At 53.7% G+C, this 8,387-nt stretch overlaps 1 long non-coding RNA gene across 1 annotated transcript; it reads left to right on the top strand.

The window, feature by feature from the left end:
* Positions 1-680: 680 nt before the first annotated feature.
* Positions 681-8,003, top strand: LOC123934112. Its single transcript, XR_006816739.1, has 2 exons — positions 681-1,469; positions 1,816-8,003. It is a non-coding gene; the product is annotated as an uncharacterized LOC123934112 (long non-coding RNA).
* Positions 8,004-8,387: the final 384 nt, after the last annotated feature.

Raw genomic sequence — 8,387 nt, 5'->3', positions numbered from 1 at the left:
CTGTGAAGTAGGTATATTGGAAATAAAAAAAAAAGATGTGAATTTCAATGACCTGAATTCCTTGGGGGCATTTACATCGACACCTGTAGTCTGCCTGCCTGTCAGGGGACTCCTTGAAGCGCTCTGGGATGTGGCTGATAATTTTTGCAACGGCACATTAAGAAAAACCAACATACATGCATTTTTGTAATTTAAACGTTAGACATTAGGGGAGCCTGGGTGGCTCAGTGGGTTAAAGCCTCTGCCTTCGGCTCAGGTCATGATCCCAGGGTCCTGGGATTGAGCCCCACATCGGGCTCTCTGCTCAGCAGGGACCCTGCTTCCTCTCTCTCTCCCTCTGCCTACTTGTGATCTCTGCCTGTCAAATAAATAAAATCTTTTAAAAAAAATGTTAGACATTAATTTGAAAGCCTTGTAATTTGTCCTCCCCAGAGGTAAAAACTTAATGGCTTTTTTTTTTTTTTTTTTTTTTTAAGATTTTACTTAATTTAGCAGAGAGGGAGAGATCACAAGTAGGCAGAGAGGCAGGCGGAGGTTGCGGGGTGGGGGAAGCAGGCTCCCTGCTGAGCAGAGAGTCCGAGATGGGGCTTGAAATGGGGCTCCATCCCAGGACCCTGAGATCATGACCTGAGCCGAAGGCAGAGGCTTAACCCACTGAGCCACCCAGGCACCCCAAAACTGAATAGTTTTGAAGAGCAACCCTCCTAATAATTGTCTTTCATGTCTGTAGCCATTACAAAACATGCAGGTTGATTGATGGTTATTTATAAATCAGTGTGGGGTAATAACGCTGGGGGGGGGGTACATAAGTCATTGTGGGAGATGAACTTAGAGTCTCCAGTGTTGGAAATGGACTGATTGTACCGTGTTCCGGCACAGTCTAAAGCCAGAGGGATCGGTATTAAACACACAGTGAAGCTTTTGTGCTGTGAGGTGGTGAGTTTTCAAGGCAGAAGTTGTCCACATGTGAGCGTGACCCTGTTTTCAGACAGACTGAGTGCCTACCCTAGGAGATGCCACAGGCCAGCAAGTACAGGAGGCCTCGCCTCACTGGGTCTGAATCCTCGGGTAGGGGACGGGGGGGCCAGCAGCACACCCTCTGAACCCAGGCTGAGGGGGTGTTTGCTTTGCGAAGGCTTTTGGTGCAGACCTCTGGCATACCACGAGTGTGCCTGTTGGTGCGGGCTGTGGCTTTCCTTCGTTTTCGGTTGGGGCTGTGCCACTGGGAGCTGCCCGCAGTGTTTAGGGCTCCCGATCACGTGCAGACCTGCTCTGAGAGCTTTCAGGAGTCTGAGGTTGGATCCAGCTTCCGCAGCGGGCAGGCTCAGCAGGCTGAGAGCGGTCCTGCAGCTGACTGAGAAAGAAGGCTCGGGTACTCGGGGCAGCCCGCCGCCACAGTTCTCTGGGCTGCTCTCACCCACCTGGGCCAGTGGACTCCTCACCCTGATGTCCTCCAGAAACCCAGCAAGGTATGTGCCGCGCTAGCTTTGAGATTTGAGGGAAGAGTCTCAGACCGTTGATAACTCCTTAGGGGTATTGGTGCCAGGACTGAGATACCTTCGGGGGACAGGGGAGCCCCTACCAATGGTCCCTGGGTGCGGGGGGAGGAGGTTGATGGCTTCCCCCAGCTCTTCCCCAAAAGCCAGTCTTGTAACTAACCACCATGGCACGAATGGTTTCAAGGTGTATCTAGAAATTGGTAACTACCAGGAAGTTGTGATGTACTGTTTTGAGGCTCAGGGGAACCTGAACAGGGCATCGTGTTTGTGTACACTTGAATCTGGCGTATTAAGGCTCGTCTCTCGCCCATCTCAGTGTTTGTCAGATGTGCTGGACTGCGAGGCACAGTAAGAATGACCTGTGGCCGCCGAGACCGAGCGCGGAGATAAAACGCGTACTCACCGCACTGAGAGCTGAGCAATTCCTCTCCGTGTCTGCACGCCACTCCGGTCTCTTGCTGCTCACGAGACAGATTGCTGTTTGTGGTCCTACGACATCGATTTCACCACCAGATCGGAAACCCAGGCTCTCTGGGCATCCGTGGCTGGCACAGAGTGGGTACCCGGACAGTTCTTGAAGGAACGAGTGGGTTCAAGGTGGCTTGAGATTTCCTAGGTTTTCATGAAAAGTCCCTCATTTCTCCTCTTGGGCTTTCACGGTGTGTCCAGAAGCAGGGTGTGGTGGTGAAGAGCTCAACCCTGGGGGTCTGTGAGGTGGAGGCTGCCCCGCCATGGGTCTGCGGGGGAGTTGGGGGGGGAGGGACGGTGCCTCCCGTGGCAGCTGGTGAGCACACGCCTGTTAGCCACTAAGTGTCACCATCCTCTGTTCCCTCGTCAGAGTCTAGGAGGGATCGCCCCAGGCTTCTCCATGAGCCTGCAGCCTCAGTGTCCCCCCGTTTCCTCGCTTCCCTCAGATCGCACGGTTCTCAGGCCGCCTGCACGTCAGAGTCAGCCCTGCTCAGGCAAGCTAGGTGGTTCTCCTGGGGTGGGCCTCAGGCGCCAGCATTTTCTAAGCTCCTCCAGCTGAGGACCCCTGTGTAAGCACCTAGGCGCATCCCACAGAAAATGTAGAAGGGAATGTTGCTTTGGCCCTTTCCAGACTGTTTCCTGGGCAGGCATTGGACTCTGCCATCCCCGAGGCTGAGGGCAGCTGGCGCAGTCAGAGCACTCTGGCCTCCCCTCGGGCGCTGCCTGCCCATCCACCTTCAGTCCCGCAGGCTTGGAGGAAGTCTGGACTTGAGCGGGTTCCTCCGGGGCAGGGTGCTTTCCTGGGCTTGGCAGGAGGAAGTTTGCACCCACAAGCCTTCAGGGTGTGGTGAATCCTGGCTCCCCAGGAGTGACCCAGCAGGTGTGCCCCCAGGTCGCCTCTCCTGCCCCTGCTTGGGAATAGGTCACCTCGGGGAGGGGTTTAATATAGATTCCTGGGCTCTCCACCCACATACGCGAATGCAAAGGTTGGGAGTGGGGACAGGGTATCTGTAGAAGAAGAACACAAAAATGGATCCTAAGTCCTGCCACCTGGTGACGTCTGTTTACATTTTAAAGATGACATTGGTAGTGTGTGTTGGGGGAGATCACACAGGAAGGTCCCAGGTGAGGAGTCTTCCCCTCCTGAGCAGCTGCCTGGGCCTGGAGTCGTGTGGCCCGCAGCAGAGCGGGGAGCTGGGCTGTTGCACCATCTCAACCTGGAACCCAGGGACCAGTCCCTGCCCCAGGATCGCCAGGTGGGGTGCGCCCACCACACCCCAAGTCTCCCTGCCTTGTCTAGAGGTACTGGGTGTCTTTTATAGAACATGGCTCTGTGTGTGCCTGTGTATATGTATACCTGAAAAACTGGATACGCAAGGGGTCTGAGACGCCCCAGACCGCACTCGGTACCTCTTTCCAGCCCATGCAGGTGTGCATGTTGTGCCCTGACTGTTGCTCAGGGAACATCACCCTTCTCCCCATTTCCCAGATCAAGAGCTGAGGCTTCAGTAACTGGCTTTGTGGCCGCTGACCTGTGCGGGGCCTGGAGCCTCGTGCTTACTGCGTCACCCGTCTTGCCTCAGTTTCCCCATCTGTAGAGAGGGTTGTGAGGATGAACTAAGATAATGCCTAAAATGGGAGGGTTCCTGGCACTGTGGCCATGAGATCGTGTGCTCTCCGTTCCTCCACGGGGGAGGTGAAGTGATCTCTCAAGGCCGGTAAGTGGTGGGCTGGAAGCTGTCCCCAGCGAGGGGAGAGCACTCTGGGGGAGGAGTGGGGTGCGCTGAGGTCAGTGGACAGGTTAGGGGCGCAAGTGTCATAAGGAACAGTTTAGGTGACACTCCCGGGTTTTGGTCTGGACCCACCTCCCAAGGGCAGGAACTGTCTGTTCCCAGTGGCGCATGGCCTTGACCTCGACCTCAACACAGGAGCAGATGGGCTCCTGAGGAGCTGCCTGGGACCTGACAGCCCAAAGAAATCCCACGGTAAGTTAGCTCCCAGGCAGGACTGCCTCCCTCTGTCCACCACGTGGGCTTCACCCCAGTGGTGAAAGCCAGAGCGCCCACCAGAGCGCCGACAGATGTTCCCGGCACGGTAACTGGCCTGCGGGGTCACCAGACCAGGACTGCAGTCCTGCCCGGCTCCCAGCCCAGGACGCTGGGAGGCCCCAAAGAGACAGGAGGGGGGGTGGGGAGGCGGTCAGTTGTTTCCAGGGTGCTGACTGGCCATTTCTGAGGCCAGGGAGGAGGGACCAAGCTTGGGCCACAGGCCCTGGCATTCCTGCGGTGTTCTCAGTGGGTACCAGCAGCGAGGATTTCCCGTCCTGGGCGTGACCTGGCAGGGCCGTGTCCACCCCACTGGAACCTTCTCCCGTAGAGGCCTCTCCCTCCTTTTAAAATTTACTCGATTCAGGGGCTCTGAGATACAGTTCTCCGATTTACGTCAGCCCCCGAGCGGCCCTTCTGCCCACTCTTTGAAAAGGCTGTCTGTCCCCTTCTTTTCTGTTCATCTCCTGTGTCCCCTCCTGGGAGAGCCCTTCTGACCCTCCACTCCTGCACTGTTCTCTCTGCTCCTTGTTTCTCAGCATGTCAGCTTTTGTTCGGCGTCTGCCTGCCTTCCCTGGAGGCTTCGTGCTGCCCCTCACAGGAGCAGACAGTAAGTAGTGGTTGGAAGGACGAGGGCCTCTCCACTGAAAGGGTCAGAGAGTGGCCAAACCAGGATCCTAATCCAGATCTGTACCCCCTGCCCCCCGCCCCGTCCTGTAGAAGGCACTGGGTTCGAATTCACAAGGACTGGGGAGTGTGGGGTAGTAGGACTCAGGGGCAGGTTTCTTTAACCTGAGGCTCAGTTTGCTCTCCTGGAAAGTAGGGATGACAGGTGACCGCCTTGCAGTGTTGTGAGCATCTATAAATCCTTCCGCGTGCTCTTGGTATGGGTTCCACAGATCCTGGTGTTGAGGTTCTGGCTAGTGACCCAAAGAGACGGCTGTGGGACCCCCTGCCTGACCCCAGTCAACTCGGATGAACTCGGAGACCTGTCACTTGTGCGCCAGCCGCCAGCCAGCGATGCAAGCAGATGCCGAAATCTTGTCCCACTTCCCTGGGAGCCAAGCACCCCACGAAGGCCCGACCCCCCCCTGGGGGACCTGTGGTTGCCCTTGAACTTCTCCCTAAGGCCGGGAGCCCTGCATTCTCCTGCTGTGACTCACTTCCTGTTTCGGCCAGGAATTTGGAAGCGGAGAAAAGAGCTCAGAGAGCTCCATGGAAACGGCTGGGCCCGCCCACCAGGGCCTTAAAGGGACAGTTGTCCCAGGCCAGGGCTTGTGGGGGTAGAGGTGGTCCCCCAGTAGTGGGGGGTGGCATGTTGACGAAGTTAGGATGTGAACCCAGGGAATCTGCTGCCAGATCCCACAGCTGCCTTCTTTTCCCCGAAGGAACCTCCACACCCAACTTGTGCCATGCCCAGTCCGGTTGTTGCGCCAGTTTGGAAGGACCCGCACTGCCAACACCTTGCTGTCTGATCTTGTCAAGCTCCTGTCTTGTCCTCTGTTGCATGTCCTGTCAAGCTGGGTAACCATATCCCAGACTGATGGTGAAAATCCCACGAGATCCTGTTTGCGGGGATGGCACACACACACGCTGATGGGGACAGATAAGTGAGTGGGGCTGGCAGCCCAGAGACAATAGTGAATTGCAGAGTGCATGTCCCCTTCAGTGCAGGTGCTCAAGTTCACGTGTTTGGTCCAACAGAGCACCTGGGGGTGGGGCTGACCTTGGCCTTCCTTGGGTCAGGACCTCAGGAGAATGCCTGGGTGGATGCTTTCCTAGGCTCCTTCAGAAGCCCCTGTCCGGCTCTCTGGGCCTCACCTTGACCACTTGTAAAATGGACCCTCTCCCCAGTTCTGGCTTTGGGGTCTGGGACACTGGGCAATCAGTGGGCTGTAATGGGCAGATACTTGTCCTCAGGGCTTAGACCCTGCTCCCCCAACCTCCACCTCCCTCCCTCCCCTAGGCCATACCACATGAGGTGCTGGCGGTGCCCTTGGCCTGGCCGTCCTTGGTTCTTGTTGTGGCTGTAGTTCTTCCGCCAGCCTTTGGTGGAAGGTGTCTGCGGCTCTGGACAGAACGGGCTCCGGCTTCTCAGTGTGCAGCTAGCTGCGGACCAGACAGACAGGAATGGACCTGCCAGTCCTGCAGGAATTTATGTAATGGGCAACAGGAAAGGGGCCAGGCATCCTCATAGCCCCATTTCTCAACGGTCTCTTGTAAGGTTATGGTAACCCCTGAGGCATGTGTGTCCCAGCCTCTTTTGCCAGTGGAGAAGCTATGGCTCCGAAAGGTTGAGTGACTTGTCCAGGAGATGCCCAGCTATGACTCAAACACAGGGTTGCGTTTCTCTAAAAAGTCTGGACTCTTCTCCTGTGTGACTTTCCGTACCTGGAACAGGCACAGTCCTTATCTTCCCTGGAACTTGGGGATCCAGCGGGCAGCGTGACGCTGACATCATTTTGTGTGTCTAACTTTGCTTTTTTTGTTGACTCTAGTCAAATGATGCTGTTTTGTGGTCTCAACATCAAGAGAGAAAAACCGCATCTTTTCCCATGCGTTCATGCTTTTTCTGTATTATAAGAACGAAATGCTTTATCGAGGTGGCTGGTTTAGGATACTAGAAGCACACTATTCAGAGAAACAGGACAGCACCAGAGGACTAAACCGAGTAACACTGACGGACAGTCTCTGCGTGGAGACCGCCTGGGTTTGAATCCCGGTTCCGCTGACGAGCTGTGTGACCTTGAGCAGAGCCCCTCAGTCTCCTCCTCTTGTAAGATGTGCAGAAGGATAGTCTCTGTTCCACGTTCTTAGGAGGCTTACATGAGTTTAACGAGTGAGTATTCGTAGATGTCTTAGGCTGGCGCTTGCCATATAGTTCCTACAGACCTTGACACTGGTAAGTCAGTCTTCTTTCTGGGCCCAGAGGCCCAAAAACTACAGGCCGAGGGCCAAATCCATCCCACTGGCTGGTTTTCTCCCTAAGCTCCATTTAAACTTGTCTGTTCACATTATTATCCCGGGCTGTTTTGGGACTTCAACAGCAGAGCTGAAGAGTTGCGACAGACACCTTACAGGTCACGGAGCCAAAAATACGGACTGTCCAGTCCTTTACAGGAAGCGCTAGGCTGCCCTCCTCTCCCAGAGCACATCCTGTGATGTAAAACAGTAGACGGGCTCGTGGCGTAGACTTTGTCTAGCCATCTGCTCCTCATCACATTAAATCGGGGACCCCCTCCCTCCTCGGTGCACGTGGCTCTCCCATACCTTCCTATTGGTCTCTGTAATGTCACTTAGTTTATTTTGTTTGGAGTCTGTTGGCAAAAGGCGCCGCAGTGCACTTTTATTTTTTATTTTATTTTTAAAAGATTTTATTTATTTATTTGACAGAGATCACAAATAGGCAGAGAAGCAGCCGGGGTGGGGGAGAAGCAGGTTCCCCACTGAGCAGAGAGAATGATACGGAACTCGATCCCAGGACCCTGAGATCATAACCTGAGCCAAAGGCAGAGGCTTAACCTGCAGTGCACATCTTTTGTGCTCATGTGGGAGATTTCTAGATATCAAGAAGTGGACATTCTGGGTCAAAAGCATAGATACATCTAAAAGTTTATAATCACGGGGTGCCTGGCTGTCTCCGTCGGAGGAACGTGCTACTCTTGGTCTTGGGTTGTGAGTTTGAACCCCATGTGGGGTGTAGAGATTATTTAAATAAAAAGTTAAAAAAAATGAAAGTTTATGATGGAGACTATACGGTTATCTTCCCAGAAGGCCAGTTTTTATTACCTCCGGCTCTGTCTACAAGTACCCATTTCCCCGCTCTCCACCTCGGAGTGCTGATTCTTTCAAATTAACTTACAGTTGTGGTTTATAGCTCTAATAAAAGCCCCAAAGGATTTTTGGAAATGGGTCAGAAATATTTAAGTTCAGTCAAAAAAATTTACAGTTGAGAATAGCTAAAGAAATTTTGAAATAAAAAATTAAAACAGGGGCGCCTGGGTGGCTCAGTGGTTTAAGCCGCTGCCTTCAGCTCAGGTCATGATCTCAGGGTCCTGGGATCGAGTCCCACATCGGGCTCTCTGCTCGGCAGGGAGCCTGCTTCCCTCTCACTCTCTCTCTCTGCCTACTTATGATCTCTCTCTGTCAAATAAATAAATAAAATCTTAAAAAGAAAAAATTAAAACAAAAAAATAGTAATAAGGAGAAGATATTAGCACCAGTAGTAAGACAGGATAGAACACTCCAGAAAATACCCTGGTTTATAGGAGAACTTGATAGTCCAGCAGGAAATAGCACAAAATGACAGGGAGGGGATGGGTCGGTCAACAATTGACATCAGGAACATTGACTGTTCGGGGGAAGATTTTTGTTA

Source organism: Meles meles, chromosome 21, assembly GCF_922984935.1.
Source record: "Meles meles chromosome 21, mMelMel3.1 paternal haplotype, whole genome shotgun sequence".
In the NCBI taxonomy this organism is placed as follows: Eukaryota; Metazoa; Chordata; class Mammalia; order Carnivora; family Mustelidae; genus Meles; species Meles meles.
The sequence above is the reverse complement of the archived record's forward strand: the minus strand, read 5'-3'. Positions and strand labels throughout refer to the sequence as shown.